This window comes from Arctopsyche grandis, chromosome 2 (genome assembly GCF_051622035.1).
Source record: "Arctopsyche grandis isolate Sample6627 chromosome 2, ASM5162203v2, whole genome shotgun sequence".
In the NCBI taxonomy this organism is placed as follows: domain Eukaryota; kingdom Metazoa; phylum Arthropoda; class Insecta; order Trichoptera; family Hydropsychidae; genus Arctopsyche; species Arctopsyche grandis.
The window spans coordinates 39,249,434-39,267,905 of NC_135356.1; the positions used below are offsets into that span (position 1 = coordinate 39,249,434).

At 27.7% G+C, this 18,472-nt stretch overlaps 1 long non-coding RNA gene across 1 annotated transcript; it reads left to right on the forward strand.

Annotated features, from left to right (window-relative positions):
- Positions 1 to 2,925: 2,925 nt before the first annotated feature.
- On the forward strand, positions 2,926 to 4,144 carry LOC143922736 (uncharacterized). The gene is made up of 2 exons (XR_013261638.1): positions 2,926 to 3,134; positions 3,678 to 4,144. It is a non-coding gene; the product is annotated as an uncharacterized LOC143922736 (long non-coding RNA).
- Positions 4,145 to 18,472: the final 14,328 nt, after the last annotated feature.

Below are 18,472 nucleotides of genomic sequence, written 5' to 3' on the forward strand. Positions count from 1 at the left end.
TCAGCGGCTTCGAAGAAAAGTGACTGACTGACTGACTGACTCCTCAATGGATTATATATGTCGCGGTATCAATGCACACACGTCAAATGTCAAATGTAAAAACGTAAACAAATGTCGTAGTAGTAACAACGTAAATTCGGATGGGAAACTTAGATATGCACACAGAACACATATATTCTTTTCAATATATGAATAATCAATATGTAAAACAACTAACGTTAAAGAAAATAAATTGACTATTGTATCAAGTCATGTATTAAAAATACTCTTGTGTGAAGCTATAGAAGTTTTTTACAAAAAATTTGGTACGTATATAAACGAAAAGACGTTTGCTAATTTCAATGACCATCTCTTCTCCACCGATCATGGTATTTGGTTGTTCTATTTGCGACACCACACAGACCCTAAGTAAATAATGATTTCAATCAATAACTGCAGTTTGTGACATGTCTAATTGTTTCGCACAATATTTAATGCTTATCAGCTCATTCACACAGCGATAAATAAAATTTAACATTGGAAAGAGTTTAAAAATTTGAAGCCACATATTTTTTCGAATTCCTTTTTTAGTTCAGAATTTAATATCACATTTATAATTGGGTTTCAAGCGTGGAGCTAGGATTCTAAACGTACATTAAATCCAAATTTCAGTTCTAAATATACTAGAACGAAAAATTTAAAAATAGCATAGTATAAGTAATATTTATCAATAAATTATGGAATTCAGCATTTTTAATCTTGACATATTCTCTAAAGCAGATTGCCTCCCTGCGACGATAACTGTGATACCATGATCATGACGATAACTGTGATCTCACGCTAGTTCCAGCCCAGCGCGATTTAGCCATGTCTTCACCCGATAGAGCGCATCATTGCCGCAGATCTCCACGCTTCTGAGGGATTTCGCAACCACCGTGATTGTGACATCGTCCGCAAAAGCAACGGCGCTGGCACCCTCCGGGAGCTCTACACTCAGTAGCCCGTCATACATAGCGTTCCACAGGAATGGTCCGAGGACAGAGCCCTGCGGTACACCCGACGAGAGTCGCCGTCAGGAGAGTCCAATTTGTATTTGAGTTGGATATTAGTTATTGTCGTTTTTTCGAAATGCAAGTGGCAAATATGTCGATCTCGGAATTCGAAATCGTTCCCCCCTTCCCCCCTGCTTGATCTCTGTATAATTTATATAAAATACAGTCGCCATACAAACAGACTTACAACCTGTTGCTATTATATAATCTCCCGCCCTTTTTCCACATCACGCATCCCACGCACACTATACGAAAGAGAAGGAGATAGAGCAGAGCAGCCATCATCAGCAGAGACCAGACCACCGAAGACGAAGGAAGATACCGTGAGGAAACCAGCCCCGCCCACGCTTACCACGAGCTATCTCATAAACCGACATCAGGTGACTCTCGATTGAGAACCCCTGGCGTCCGTACAATTGTCGTTTGTTCGAAATGCAAGTGGCAAATATGTCGATCTCGGAATTCGAAATCGTGGATATAAAGAATTTATTTTTTCATCCAAAGTAATAAATTCTTTTCAATATCATTTGCTTTCATTAATTCAAAAATATAATTCTATTATTCATTCATATTTTAATCCCATTATAAAATGGTAAGACCAAAATCAGCAGTTTGGAATCACTTTAAAAGAATTCTGCAAGAATGCGGAACAAGTAAGAAGTTTGCAGCTGTATGTAGATATTGTGATACGAAATATAACTGTATGGACGCCAGGGGTTCTCAATCGAGAAGCCACTTGGACGTGATGTTTGTAGAATTGCTCAGCGGTAAGAGTAGCGTGGCTTTCCTCACGGTGTCTTCCTTCGTCGTCTGTGGTCTGGTCTCCGCTGATGATGGCTCTGCTCTGTCTCCCTCTCTCGTACCGTGTGCGTATGTGAGCGCGATAAATCATATACATACATATCTACCTGCACTAAATATCAAGAAAAAAGAAAAAAAATCACGTAGTTGAGACATCACTTTTAATACATAGATACCGATATTATTGACATGGATGCTATAGACCAGTCCACTACTTCTGAATCTTCATGCATTGAATCTACTGCACGTTTACTTAGCATAAACCATAGGTGAATATAATCATATTTTGACAATATTACTGATTCCGAATGTCATCAACTTGATAGAGCATTTGCTAAAGCAATATATGTATCAAACTGTCCTTTATCTATTGTTAAAATATAAATACATACATAAAATTTTCAATGTTTAAGAGGATCTTGTATTACATATATTAAATGTATTTTATGCATAAATTTTGAATAAATATGATATTTGACATTCAAATAATTTTATAAAAAGTCTTATATTTAAATTAATATGACCTTTCTTTAATAATTACCTATGTACTAAAAGGTAATTGGACTATTCGTCACATTGCGGTGGTCACAAAAACAATTTTTCCATGAAAATCGCAAATACACAATTTTTGGCACTCGAGTTCTCGTTAGTATGATAGTTATCGTTAGTATGATGGACTTTTCGGCTGCCAGATGTTCCATTATACAGATTTTTTATCATCTCTAGTCATATCCTTTATAGTGTTTACTTTTTTTGTCTTTTACCATATTAATGTTATGAGTAATTAGTGTTTTATCTCATTATCTATTCTAAGCGATTAGGCCCCGTGGACCTATCGGCTTCCGCCGTCTTCCCCATGTATTCTCATAAATAAATAATATATTTTGTAGAAAAACACCTGTTGCTTTGTTGTGTCTTAAATAAAATAGCAGTGAGATTTATTGACATCGTGTCTAGTAATGATTCGCAATAAAGAGCAACAGTTGGTTTTTGTACAAGTCATGCAGTAGTCGACCATTATACACCCATATCCCAATGAAGTATTGATTAAATCTGACAACCTTTGGCCTTCAGTTAATTTTTCGTCAGTCACAGCTTGTCAGTCTACGACGTCACGATGTGTGCCTTAGAGCTGGACCCCACCATCTGCCAAGCTCTGCGATTGCTGCACTCTTCGAGCAGCGATTCTACCGACCAATTGCGTTCAGCTTCAGATGAGCTGAAATATTTGGACACGGGGCGAGAGAAGGAAAAGGAACGCGAAAAGGAGAAAGATACTGATCTGATACTGATCTGGTTGAGGTACTGTTTAGTTTGAGATCGTAGCAACTTGTAACATATTGCATTTTTGTATTCATATTTTTACATTTTTATATTTTCAAATTTTTTTATTTTTATGTTTCATATTTTTATATATTTATCTTTCATATTATTATTTTTCATTATAATTTTATTTCTCATGTTTTTTATATTTCTATATTTCATGTATTTACAATTTTATATTTTTATTTTTACAATTTATATTTTTATATTTTATGTTTTTACAATTTCGTATTTTTATATTTTTATATTTCATGTTTTTACAATTTTGTATTTTTATATTTCATATTTAACAATTTTGTATTTTTGTATTTGTTTTATCCATATTTGTCTTTAAATTAATATATAATATTATTATAATATAATAGAAATTAATTTCCTTTTTATATAACCATAGTGTCGACTTGGAGTTGATCTGTAAAGTCACTATGGCAAATTTGTGAATAAATAAATAAATAAATAAATAAATATATATATTTAAAAACATGTGATTAAATCTCATGACTCAACCTTTGACTTTTCTAGGAGTGTCACAGTCCAATTATAAGCGATACCGATGCAGAATCTGCCTGACAGTGTATGACTTGTCTCGACGCTCTAGACTTCGACAATGCGAGCAGCATTAATTCTCCGCCGATGGTGATCGAATGTTCTTCGTCGTCGACTGCCAGCGGTCCGATATCTCCGGAAAAAGCCAATTCCGTGAGCCCCCCGCCTCAAATCCCGTTGGACGAGCTGCCTACTCCTCCCAAGGTTGTAACACCGACTATAAACATCATATCGGGCGATCAGCGGCTTCAGATTGTCAAAAAGAAGTCGAACAAACACCGTGAAAATAAGCGAAACAATACAAAATAAACACATTGCAATTTTTGTTTATCGTTTAACTTGCATAATCATAATGTTACATTTGGCCTCTTGGTGGTATATTCGGTATGTTGACAAAATTGTGAAATGTAACAAGAAAGGTTGACAATGTTTCAAAATCATCTAAAAAAAAAAAAAAATTATCAAAAATTAAATAAGTTTATTTGTGAAATTTACTAAATGTTTAAAATAAATAATTTAATCTCAAAATTGATGTATTGTGCTCACTATTATTTATTGTAATGTTGTATCCTGAATAATATCAAATATTTTAATTTCAAAATTGATGTAATATGTATTGTAACAATATGTCCTCGATAAATTCAAATACAGGTATTCCTCGACTTACGACGGAGATACGTTCCTGAACCTCGGTCGTAAGTCGAATCCGTCGTAAGTCGAGGAATATATTTATATTTTTTTTTTCGGTGATTTTACTTACTTTTATTAATACAGTAATTCAAATGAATTCATATTTAAATTTTAAAAAAAATCTACATCATCCGTACTTATTAATTATAAATTATACATCCTCATCACTTATCACATAAGTACAATCCATTTCTTCATCTTCAGTTTGAGATACAGTCGTATGAGTTTTTTTGAAAAATGTGTCTAATTTTGTTTGAAAATTATCCTGTATTTTTTCTCTATATATTTCTTGGTAGCAGGCAAGATTTTTTTGAATCCTGCGGTTCACATTTGAAAATCTTTCAATGTCTGGTTCCATCACTTCAAACTTTTGTATTCCTTGATTAATTAAATTAAAAGCAGCAGCCATTTATTTCAATACAAATTTTTTCAGCGGTTTCGATGTCTTCGTTATCTACGTCAAATTGTAGACGTTCGCTAAATTGTACGATTAAGTTAGTAATATCTTCGACATTTTTTTTTCTTTTTCGTACATATATGCAAAGAGAAACAGGTTCAAATCGATAATCATCATATATATAAAGACGGTAATCTGTGTGTGTGTGTGTGTGTGTGTGTCCTAACTCTCGCCGAACATAATGAATCAACCAGTATGGGGAACAAATTTTTTTTTTTCATTTTTTTCATTTTTTCAGTTTTATCTTTTTTTCAAATTTTTCATTTAATTCAGTTTTTTCATTTTTTTCATTTTTTCAGTTTTTTCATTTTTTTCAGTTTTTCAGTTTTTTCATTTTTTTTTAATTTTTTCAGTTTTTTTCATTTTTTTCATTTTTCCAGTTTTTTCTTTTTTTTCATTTTTTCAATTTTTTAATTTTTTTAATTTTTTCATTTTTTTCATTTTTTTCATTTTTTCAGTTTTTTCATTTTTTCAGTTTTTTCATTTTTTTCATTTTTTCAGTTTTTTAATTTTTCCAATTTTTTTCATTTTTTTTCATTTTGTCAGTTTTTTCATTTTTTTTAATTTTTCCAGTTTTTTCATTTTTTAAGTTTTTTCCTTTTTTTTCATTTTTTTTATTTTTTAAGTTTTTCAGTTTCCCAGTTTTTTCAGCCCCCGGGGTGCCGAAGGCATCGGGGGCGCTGGGGCGCCGGAGGAGTCGGCGGCGCTGGGGGCGAAGGCCCCGGGGTGCCGGAGGCGTCGGCGATGCACAAAATGTAATACGAATTACTCGTAATCACTTCGTAATTTGTCATTCGTAATTCGTGCATCAATTTCTTTTCGAAACCAATCGATTCAATATCTTTAACTTTATTTTTATTCGAGTTTCAATTCCTTTTCGAAACCACCCGTTGAAATCAACGGGTCCAACACTAGTCATATATATAAAGACGGTAATCTGTGTGTGTGTGTGGGTGTGTGTGTCCTAACTCTCGCCGAACATAATGAATCAACCAGTATGGGGAACAAATTTTTTTTTTTCTTATTTTTCATTTTTTCAGTTTTTTTCATTTTTTCAGTTTTTCAGTTTATTAATTTTTTTCAATATTTCAGTTTTTTCAGTTTTTAAATTTTTTTCAGTTTCAGTTTTTTAATTTTTTTAATTTTTAAATTTTTTAAATTTTTTGTTTTTTAATTTTTTTAATTTTTTCCATTTTTTCAGTTTTTTCGTTTTTCAGTTTTTTCATTTTTTTCATTTTATCAGTTTTTTCAGTGTTTTCATTTTTTTCAGTTTTTCAGTTTTTTCATTTTTTTAATTTTTCCAGTTTTTTAATTTTTTTAATTTTTTCAGTTTTTTAATTTTTTTAATTTTTTAATTTTTTTAATTTTTTAATTTTTTTAATTTTTTTAATTTTTTCAGTTTTTTCATTTTTTCAGTTTTTTCATTTTTTCATTTTTTCAGTTTCATTTTTTTTGATTTTTTTGATTTTTTTCATTTTTTCAGTTTTTTCAGTTTTTTCATTTTTTTCAGTTTTTAATTTTTTTAATTTTTTCAGTTTTTTCATTATTTCAGTTTTTTCATTTTTTCAGTTTTTTCATTTTTTCAGTTTCCTTTTTTTTGATTTTTTTCATTTTTTCAGTTTTTCATTTTTTTCATTTTTTCAGATTTTTCATTTTTTTCAGTTTTTCTGTTTTTTTTTGATTTCTTCCGAAAGAGAATTCCCCGTTTTCATAACTCACATCCGCTTGAGATTTATCAATCAAGTTTTGAAAAATAATTAATTAATAAAAAATATATTATTTTTTTTCGGTCGTAAGTGCGAACCGTCGTAAGTCGAACCGTCGTAAGTCGAGGACTACCTGTATTTGAATCTCAAATTGATGTATTGGGTATACTATTATTTATTGTAATGTTGTATCCTGAATAATATCAAATAATTTAATCTCAAAATTGATGTAATATGTATTGTAACAATATGTCCTCGATAAATTAAAATATTTGAATCTCATCTGAAGTATTGTGCTTACTTTTATTTATTGTAATGTTGTTTCCTGAATAATATCAAATATTTTAATCTCAAAATTGATGTATAATGTATTATAACAATATGTCCTCGATAAATTTAAATATTTGAATGTCAAACTGATGTATTGTGCTTACAATTATTTATTGTAATGTTGTTTCCTGAATTATATCAAATATTTTAATCTCAAAATTAATGTAATATGTATTGTAACAATATGTCCTCGATAAATTATAATATTTGAATCTCAAATTGATGTATTGTGCTCACTATTATTTATTGTAATGTTGTAATATCAAATATTTGAATAATATGAAATATTTAATATTTAATAAAATCAAATATTTTAATCTCAAAATTGATGTAATATGTATTATAACAATATGTCTTCGATAAATTTAAATATTTGAATCTCAAACTGATGTATTGTGCTTACAATTATTTATTGTAATGTTGTTTCCTGAATAATATCAAATATTTTTATCTCAAAAATGATGTAATATTTATTGTAACAAAATGTCCTCGATAAATTAAAATATTTGAATCTCAATAAATGTTGTAATGTAATTCTCAAGTAATGTTGTATCCTGAATATTATCAAATATTTAAATATCAAAATTGATGTAATATGTATTGTAAGAATATGTCCTCGATAAATTATAATATTTGAATCTCAAATTGATGTATTGTGCTCACTATTATTAATTGTAATGTTTTATCCTGAATAATATCAAATATTTTAATCCCAAAATTGATGTTATATGTATTGAAACAATATGTCCTGGATAAATTAAAATATTTGAATCTCAAATTGATGTATTGTTCCTACTATGATTTATTGTAATGTTTTATCCTGAAGAATATCAAATATTTTAATCTCAAAATTGATGTAATATGTATTATAACAATATGTCCTCGATAAATTTAAATATTTGAATGTCAAACTGATGTATTGTGCTCACTATTATTTATTGTAATGTTGTATCCTGAAAAATATCAAATATTTTAATCTCAAAATTGATGTAATATGTATTGTAACAATATGTCCTCGATAAATTAAAATATTTGAATCTCAAATTGATGTATTGTGATCACTTTTATTAATTGTTATGTTGTATCCTAAATAATATCAAATATTTTAATCTCAAAATTGATGTAATATGTATTGTAACAATATGTACTCGATAAATTAAAATATTTGAATCGCAAATTGATGTTTTGTGCTCACTATTATTTATTGTAATATTGTATCCTGAAAAATATCAAATATTTTAATCTCAAAATTGATGTTGTATGTATTGAAACAATATGTCCTCGATAAATTAAAATATTTGAATCTCAAATTGATGTATTGTGCTCACTATTATTTATTGTATTGTTGTAATATCAAATATTTTGATAATATCAAATATTGAATATTTAATAATATCAAATATTTTAATCTCAAAATTGATGTAATATGTATTATAACAATATGTCCTCGATAAATTTAAATATTTGAATCTCAAACTGATGTATTGTGCTTACAATTATTTATTGTAATGTTGTTTCCTGAATAATATCAATTATTTTTATCTCAAAAATGATGTAATATTTATTGTAACAAAATGTCCTCGATAAATTAAAATATTTGAATCTCAATAAATGTTGTAATGTAATTCTCAAGTAATGTTGTATCCTGAATATTATTAAATATTTTAATATCAAAATTGATGTAATATGTATTATAACAATATGTCCTCGATAAATTTAAATATTTGAATGTCAAACTGATGTATTGTGCTTACAATTATTTATTGTAATGTTGTTTCCTGAATTATATCAAATATTTTAATCTCAAAATTAATGTAATATGTATTGTAACAATATGTCCTCGATAAATTATAATATTTGAATCTCAAATTGATGTATTGTGCTCACTATTATTTATTGTAATGTTGTAATATAAAATATTTTAATAATATCAAATATTTAATATTTAATAAAATCAAATATTTTAATCTCAAAATTGATTTAATATGTATTATAACAATATGTCCTCGATAAATATAAATATTTGAATCTCAAACTGATGTATTGTGCTTACAATTATTTATTGTAATGTTGTTTCCTGAATAATATCAAATATTTTTTTCTCAAAAATGATGTAATATTTATTGTAACAAAATGTCCTCGATAAATTAAAATATTTGAATCTCAATAAATGTTGTAATGTAATTCTCAAGTAATGTTGTATCCTGAATAATATCAAATATTTTAATCTCAAAATTGATGTAATATGTATTGTAACAATATGTACTCGATAAATTAAAATATTTGAATCGCAAATTGATGTTTTGTGCTCACTATTATTTATTGTAATATTGTATCCTGAAAAATATCAAATATTTTAATCTCAAAATTGATGTTTTATGTATTGAAACAATATGTCCTCGATAAATTAAAATATTTGAATCTCAAATTGATGTATTGTGCTTACAATTATTTATTGTAATGTTGTTTCCTGAATAATATCAAATATTTTTATCTCAAAAATGATGTAATATTTATTGTAACAAAATGTCCTCGATAAATTAAAATATTTGAATATCAATAAATGTTGTAATGTAATTCTCAAGTAATGTTGTATCCTCAATATTATTAAATATTTTAGTATCAAAATTGATGTAATATGTATTATAACAATATGTCCTCGATAAATCTAAATATTTGAATGTCAAACTGATGTATTGTGCTTACAATTATTTATTGTAATGTTGTTTCCTGAATTATATCAAATATTTTAATCTCAAAATTAATGTAATATGTATTGTAACAATATGTCCTCGATAAATTATAATATTTGAATCTCAAATTGATGTATTGTGCTCACTATTATTTATTGTAATGTTGTAATATCAAATATTTTAATAATATCAAATATTTAATATTTAATTAAATCAAATATTTTAATCTCAAAATTGATTTAATATGTATTATAACAATATGTCCTCGATAAATTTAAATATTTGAATCTCAATAAATGTTGTAATGTAATTATCAAATATTTTGATAATATCAAATATTGAATATTTAATAATATCAAATATTTTAATCTCAAAATTGATGTAATATGTATTATAACAATATGTCCTCGATAAATTTAAATATTTGAATCTCAAACTGATGTATTGTGCTTACAATTATTTATTGTAATGTTGTTTCCTGAATAATATCAAATATTTTTATCTCAAAAATGATGTAATATTTATTGTAACAAAATGTCCTCGATAAATTAAAATATTTGAATATCAATAAATGTTGTAATGTAATTCTCAAGTAATGTTGTATCCTCAATATTATTAAATATTTTAGTATCAAAATTGATGTAATATGTATTATAACAATATGTCCTCGATAAATCTAAATATTTGAATGTCAAACTGATGTATTGTGCTTACAATTATTTATTGTAATGTTGTTTCCTGAATTATATCAAATATTTTAATCTCAAAATTAATGTAATATGTATTGTAACAATATGTCCTCGATAAATTATAATATTTGAATCTCAAATTGATGTATTGTGCTCACTATTATTTATTGTAATGTTGTAATATCAAATATTTTAATAATATCAAATATTTAATATTTAATTAAATCAAATATTTTAATCTCAAAATTGATTTAATATGTATTATAACAATATGTCCTCGATAAATTTAAATATTTGAATCTCAATAAATGTTGTAATGTAATTCTCAAGTAATGTTGTATCCTGAATAATATCAAATATTTTTATCTCAAAAATGATGTAATATTTATTGTAACAAAATGTCCTCGATAAATTAAAATATTTGAATCTCAATAAATGTTGTAATGTAGATCTCAAGTAATGTTGTATCCTGAATAATATCAAATATTTTAATATCAAAATTGATGTAATATGTATTGTAACAATATGTCCTCGATAAATTAAAATATTTGAATCTCAAATTGATGTATTGTGCTTACTATGATTTATTGTAATGTTGTTTCCTGAATAATATCAAATATTTTAATCTCAAAATTGATGTTATATGTATTGTAACAATATGTCCTCGATAAATTAAAATATTTGAATCTCAAATTGATGTATTGTGCTTACTATGATTTATTGTAATGTTGTAATATCAAATATTTTTATAATATCAAATATTAAATATTTAATAATATCAATTATTTTAATCTCAAAATTGATGTAATATGTATTGAAACAATATGTCCTCGATAAATTAAAATATTTGAATCTCATCTGATGTATTGTGCTTACTTTTATTTATTGTAATGTTGTTTCCTGAATAATATCAAATATTTTAATCTCAAAATTGATGTTATATGTATTGTAACAATATGTCCTCGATAAATTAAAATATTTGAATCTCAAATTGATGTATTGTGCTCACTATTATTTATTGTAATGTTTTATCCTGAATAATATCAAATATTTTAATCCCAAAATTGATGTAATATGTATTGTAACAATATGTCCTTGACAAATTAAAATATTTGAATCTCAAATTGATGTATTGTGCTTACTATGATTTATTGTAATGTTTAATCCTGAAGAATATCAAATATTTTAATCTCAATATTGATGTAATATGTATTGAAACAATATGTCCTCGATAAATTAATATATTTGAATCTCAAATTGATGTATTGTTCCTACTATGATTTATTGTAATGTTGTTTCCTGAAGAATATCAAATATTTTAATCTCAAAATTGATGTAATATGTATTGTAACAATATGTCCTCGACAAATTAAAATATTTGAATTTCAAATTGATGTATTGTGCTTATTGTTATTTATTGTGTGTTCCACGCTTCTGAGGGATTTCGTAACTACTCCTCCACATACATGCACTAATCCGTCAAAAACTGTAGCCGTCGAGCCTGATCGCTTATATTTCATCGTTAGCAATTCAGTTCGTAGCTTTGAGATAAGATCCATGCACCAGACCTATATTTTCATGTTTCGTACATATATAAAACATTGCTAATTGTTGAATATGAGAAGTGAAAAATATGGAATAGTACAAGTGATATTGTTTCGAGTTGCTGACTATCACCGATTTAATTACCAATGTATTGATAAGTAAGTAATATGTATGTACAATAGAACCACGATTATCCGTATTATTAAAAACAAACACAAAAATTCTTAAATTCTTAAAATAAATTAAAAATTCTTAAAATAATAATAAAATCAGTTTAAAATCATTATTTTATATTTATATTATTAAATATTATACACATATAAAAAAATATATATATATAATTTTTTATTTTTGTTTTATTGTACGTTTCATCTTATGCTAATAACACTCGGCGATTTGAAGTACTTTGCATAGAATTGAAATTGTATAATTACCAAGCAAGTGGTATTGCTTTACGATCATTATGGTACTTTTAATAAATTAATTTTAATAATTATATCGGGCAAGTCCAAAGCGATATGACGACAGCTGATGGGTAAGGCTGAATCGCCCCAAACTACTTATTTATTATATCATTTACTATAAATATACGGTCATTCTATGTATATATTTTTATGGAAGAATAATAATTTAATCGTAAATAACAAACTCTATCATAAAAACAATGTTTTTTTTTTTACTTTTTAATTGTTAGCTTTTAGTGGGCTTGATTTTCTTTCTTTTGAGTATATAATTTCGAAAGATTCTTTGTATGTAAGTATGTAAATAAATATTTAATGTTGGCTGGTAACATTGAAAACACATCGAAGAATCATTGGGATACTCCTCGGTGCCTCCACATACATACACTAATCCGTCAAAAACTGCAGCCGTCGAGCCTGATCGCTCATATTTCATCGGGAGCAATTCAATTCGTAGCTTTGAGATAAGATCCATGCATCAGACCTATATTTTCATGTTTCGTACATATATAAAACATTGCTAATTGTTGAATATGAGAAGTGAAAAATATGGAATAGTACAAGTGATATTGTTTCGAGTTGCTGACTATCACCGATTTAATTACCAATGTATTGATAAGTAAGTAATATGTATGTACAATAGAACCACGATTATCCGTATTGTTAAAAACAAACACAAAGTTTACGATTTTGCTGCTTTGAAATGCATAACATAAAAATTCGAAAATATATATGTACCTAAATCTAAATTACAGGGACAAAATTAAAAAAAAAACCTTTTATGCACAGTAAATACAATGATTTATTATGTTTTCAACACATTATACATAAACATATTCTTGAATATATATTATTTGGTTTGATTTTTAAATGCTTTTTATTATTACGAAATTATGTTCACAATACATCTTATATCTACATATTTTAATAGCTAATGATCTACTGATCATTTTCTATTTTACAATTTAATTTTATTTGGTTAGTTTGTTCTTGTCGTGATCGTGTACAGAACAAACGTGTGTGGCGATTTGGGCAACGAAATTGTAACAATTAAAAAAATAAAAATAAATTTGTAATATATAATTATGTGTACGTTCTAAGTGTATAATAATGGCATCAGAACGCATAAGTGAAGTAATAACAATTGAAAAAAAAATTATGGACATTTTGACCACAAAAACTAACAGTATATCAAATGACAATAAAACATTTTTAATTACATCAGTTAAAAAATTAGTTGAATATATTTGTGAAAATGAAAATAATGATAAGGAACAATTTTTGGATGTGATATGTGAATTAAGAAGTGAATTTAAAAATTTGAAAAACAATATACAAAAAGACATAAATATATTAAAAAGCAACAGTGAATTAAACATTTTAAAAAGGGGTGTAAATAAGAATGAAAATAATTTAAGTTATGCAAATGCACTTAAAAATAATAATAAAGATGTAACAATAATAGTTCCAAAAAAAATTCAAGAAACGGACAAAACAAAAGAAGAGTGCAAAAATGTAATAAAACCCAAGGAACTAAAAATCGGAATACAAGGGATTAAAAAAATCGGTAAAGGGGGTATCGTTGTAACGTGTAACAGTGCACAGGATAGTATTAAATTTATAAAAGAAGTAGAAAATAAATTATGGGAGAGTTACAATGTTAAAAGAGGGGAATTAAAAAATCCCAAAATTAAAATTGTAGATATGTCGGAGGAACTTACAAGTGAACAGTTGGCTGAGTGTTTGATGAATCAAAATCAAGTAGTTATAAACGATGGTGAATTGAAGGTGTTGAAAATATGGAAAAGTAGAAAAAATAATAAATATAATGCGATAGTGGAAGTAGATTGCAATACATTTAAAAGATTAATTGAAGATGGAAAAGTAAATATAAATTGGGATAGATGTAGGGTTTTTGAAGAAATTAATATTCTAAGATGTCTAAATTGTTACGGATTTAATCACAAAGCGGTGGATTGTAGAAACAAGGTGACATGTGCGAAATGTGGAGAAGAAGGGCACAAAAGCGAGGGATGTAACAATAAAATAATAAAATGTATTAATTGCTTTAAGAGTAATAATAAATTAAAATTAAATTTGAACACGAATCACGGACCGTTGGACTCTAAGTGCAGTGTATATAAAAGAAATATAGAATTAATGAGAAATAGAATTAAGTATAATAATATATAGCAACCACCAAAAGGTATCTGTATAAATGTACAAAGTTTTTTTGCTCACAAGGATGAGGTTTGGAGTTTAATTGTAAATCAAAAACCATTATTTATAGGTTTAAGTGAAACGCATGTAACTAGTGATTTTGAAGATTTTGAGCTGAATATAGATGGATATTGTGTTTTGAGATGTGACTCTAATTCTAGACATACGGGTGGGGTACTATTGTATTTAAGGGATGATTTAAGTTACGGTAATGTAATAGTTAATAAGGTTGATGGTGAGTTTTGGACAATTGGTGTGGATCTGCTTGTTAATGGAGTTACTGTGTTTTTGCTAGTAATTTACCGCTCTCCGAATGGTAGAAGTGGAAGATTTCTTAAATTTTTAGAAGAATTGAGTGAAAGAAGTATAGATGTGAGTAAAAATATAATTATGTTTGGGGACTGGAATTTTAATTGGTTACAGACAGAAGAATTTTATGTAAAAAAGTTGAGAAATTGGGTAAATGAATTGGGTTTTAAACAAAAAGTGACTGAAGCAACGAGAGTGAATAATTTATCAAGCTCTCTCATTGATTTGGTTATAACAAATATAATGGATTTGCGGTGTGAGGTGAAAGATGTACCGAAAATAGGAGACCATTCTATTGTCAACATGTTTTTGGGACAGCGGTTTAGTAACGGAGGACTTAAAAATATGCAGGTGACTGAAAGAGAAAACATTGATTATCAATTGATGAATGAATTGTTAAAGGAGTGTGTATGGGGAAAGGATGGTGATAGTGTGAATGAAATGTGGGAGATAATGTATCGTAATATAACATATTCTAAAAGTAAATGCGTAAAAACCACAAGAATCATGCATAAGCATAAGCTGAAACCTTGGTTTACCAAGGAAGTAAAGGAAAGCTTAGTTGATAAGAATGTTAGTTATAAAAGATATAAAATTATTAAGGCTATGGATGGAATCCAATTAGAAAAGGCTTGGTTAGAGTATAAAAGAAAGAGGAATAAATGTGTGAATGTTTTACGTAATGCGAAGAGGGATTGGCATGAAAGAAATATTGATGGTGCAAAAAAAGATCCCACAAAAATGTGGCGAATAATTAAAACTTTGATTTCCGGGGGAAAAAATGTTTCTTTGAATGAATTAGAAGTCGAGGGAGTAGTATATAATGATAAAGAGGATATGGTTGAAAGATTGAATGAGTTTTACATCAATAGTGTGAATGATATAGTTAATTCAATACAAACAAGGCATAATAGTGTGAATGATGATATTAATTTGGGTTTAAATAAGTTTGAAAGGTTTAAATTAGTGGAAATGGGGGGATTAAATGGTGTATTGAAGGGCATGAAATCAGTTTCTAGTATGGATGGATTGACTCTAGATATTTTAATCAACACTTGGGACATGGTTGGACCTCAGTTACTGAAATTAATAAATGAATCGTTAGAAGTGGGATCCGTCCCGGATGCATGGAAGGTGTCCTATTGTACCGGTACCAAAGGTTACTGGCACACATAAAGCCAGTGAAATGAGGCCCATCAATATGTTACCAATTGTTGAGAAGATGCTGGAGGAAATCGTTATGATTCAATTGAAAGAGTTCATTAGTATAAATGATTGTTTGGTTGTGGAACAGTCTGGATTTAGAGTGAAACATTCAACAGAAACCGCTATCCAATTGGTGGTTTCTGATTGGATGGAGACGATGGATGAATCTAGCATGGTTGTTGGAGCAGTTTTTCTAGATTTTAAGCGAGCGTTCGAGACAGTAGATAGGAATATTTTATTACAAAAATTATATAAGTTAGGAATAAATGGTATAGTATTAAAGTGGCTTCAATCATACTTAAATAATAGAAGACAAAGAGTAAAAATTGATAAGGTGTTATTCTCTGAATTTGTGACACTTCATGGAGTGCCGCAAGGGTCCAAATTGGGACCCTTATTATTTATATTATATATAAACGATATTGTTAAGGTAATTAAGATGTGTAAAATAAATTTGTTTGCAGATGATACATTGATATATATAATTGGAAAGAATTTTGATGTAATGTCTGAGATTTTAAATATAGAATTAAATTATGTGAATGACTGGTTGTGTGAAAATAAATTAAAGTTGAATGTGAATAAAACAAAAATGATGTGGTTGAATGGTAAAAATAAAAATATATTGAATGAAATTAGAATTGATGATAAGTTAATTGAAAAAGTTGAAAATATAAAATACTTAGGTGTATACATAGATTCGGGACTAAATTTTAAAATGCACGCTGACTATATAATAAAAAAATGGCTAGAAAAGTTGGTGTATTATGTAGATTAAGAAATATTTTAAGTAATAAAAGTAAAATTTTAGTGTTTAATTCAATTGTCTTGCCACATGTGGTTTATTGTGCCACTGTGCTTAATTTGTTTAGTGGCCAAGATTTAGAAAAAATGCAAAAAATACAGAATAAAGCTATGAGAGCTATTTTGAATGTGAGTAGATTTAAGAGTATTGGAAGTATGTTAGATGAATTAGGATGGATGAGTATTAGAATTAGTCTAAATATTAGTACATTGTCTTTTGTTTATAAGTTAGATCATAAGTTATTACCTAAGTATTTTGATGATTATATAATAAGGAATAGAGATAAACATAGTTTTTATACTAGAAATAAGGACAAACTAGTTGTAAGTAGAGTAAGAAAGAATAAGACGGCCGGGGGTGTTTTTCACAGGGGTGTGCTCATGTATAATGCCCTCCCTGAGTGCGTCAGGTCTGCTAAAAACATGGATGCATTCCTGCGAGGTGCGAAGAGACACCTCTGTGAGGGACAGTACATATAAGTTAATTATAAATTTTAGAGTTAAGTATAATAATTAAGATGTATTTTTAAATTAGCTTGATAGCTAAAATATATATAAATAAATAAAATAAATAAAATAGTAATCATAGTATTATATTGTTATGTGGTACGATCTTACAACCTATGTATATACTTATGTATAATACCCTTTAACCTTAAGTTTGAACATCCGTTTCATTTTTAACTACTTATGATGTTATCTCTTAAAGTTATCCCTCATTATTTATGAGACTTTCAATATCTTTATTGCTTCCACACTGTACAATCAACTATTCTGTTCAATCCTATCTACTTAACTTTTATCTATTATAATTTATACGAGTTTCTAACACGATTGTTATATAAGACGATATAGTTAATGACCCGTTGAAATCCAAAGTATTACTTTTAATAATCTTTATTGCTATAGCTGCATTTTGTCCCACGATACGTGTAAACCCTAAAATATTATTATCACTATTATTATCTCTATGATAAATTGTGTTTCTACTCAATAATGTCTCGATACTCTCAAAGGATACATAAATCAAATATTAAAACTGTCTTACACACGGATGTTGCTCTGTATCTTAATCACTTTGTTATTTACCAACATTCTGTGATTGGTTAAAACTTATCATTCTTTTGTGTATAAATGCTCATGTTAGATCTATTGAACCTCACTTGCGATCAAACACTCTAACTGATCACTTGCGATCAAACAGTCTTGTGATTAAACTGCCTCACTAGTAACTTGTGATTACTACATAGTTACTTGCGATCAAACAGAGTCTCAAAAGGCACTTGTGATTAAACTGCCTAACTAGTACTTCGAGATACTAGTAACTTGTACATTAATCTCGTTTATATTTACTGCTAATTAAAGAATATAATCATTTGACAAAATCTGTGACTATAATATTCTACACCATCTCCTACTTGTCCCCGTAACATAAAAATTGGTGCGGATATAGCTGAACAACTGCACATCACTACTAAAACGAAGGAACAACCGTTGTATAGACAACTTCGAAGTGGACCAGGTGGATTTTCATCCTTAAAATCTAGCGAAAAATCCAACTGCCAGAATCTTCTAAGCGGAGACTTCTGACGTGTAACGGGACAACTGACAAGAAAGCAGACAGTGTGCAGAGCCAATTCACAGTATGCAGAGAGAGCAGA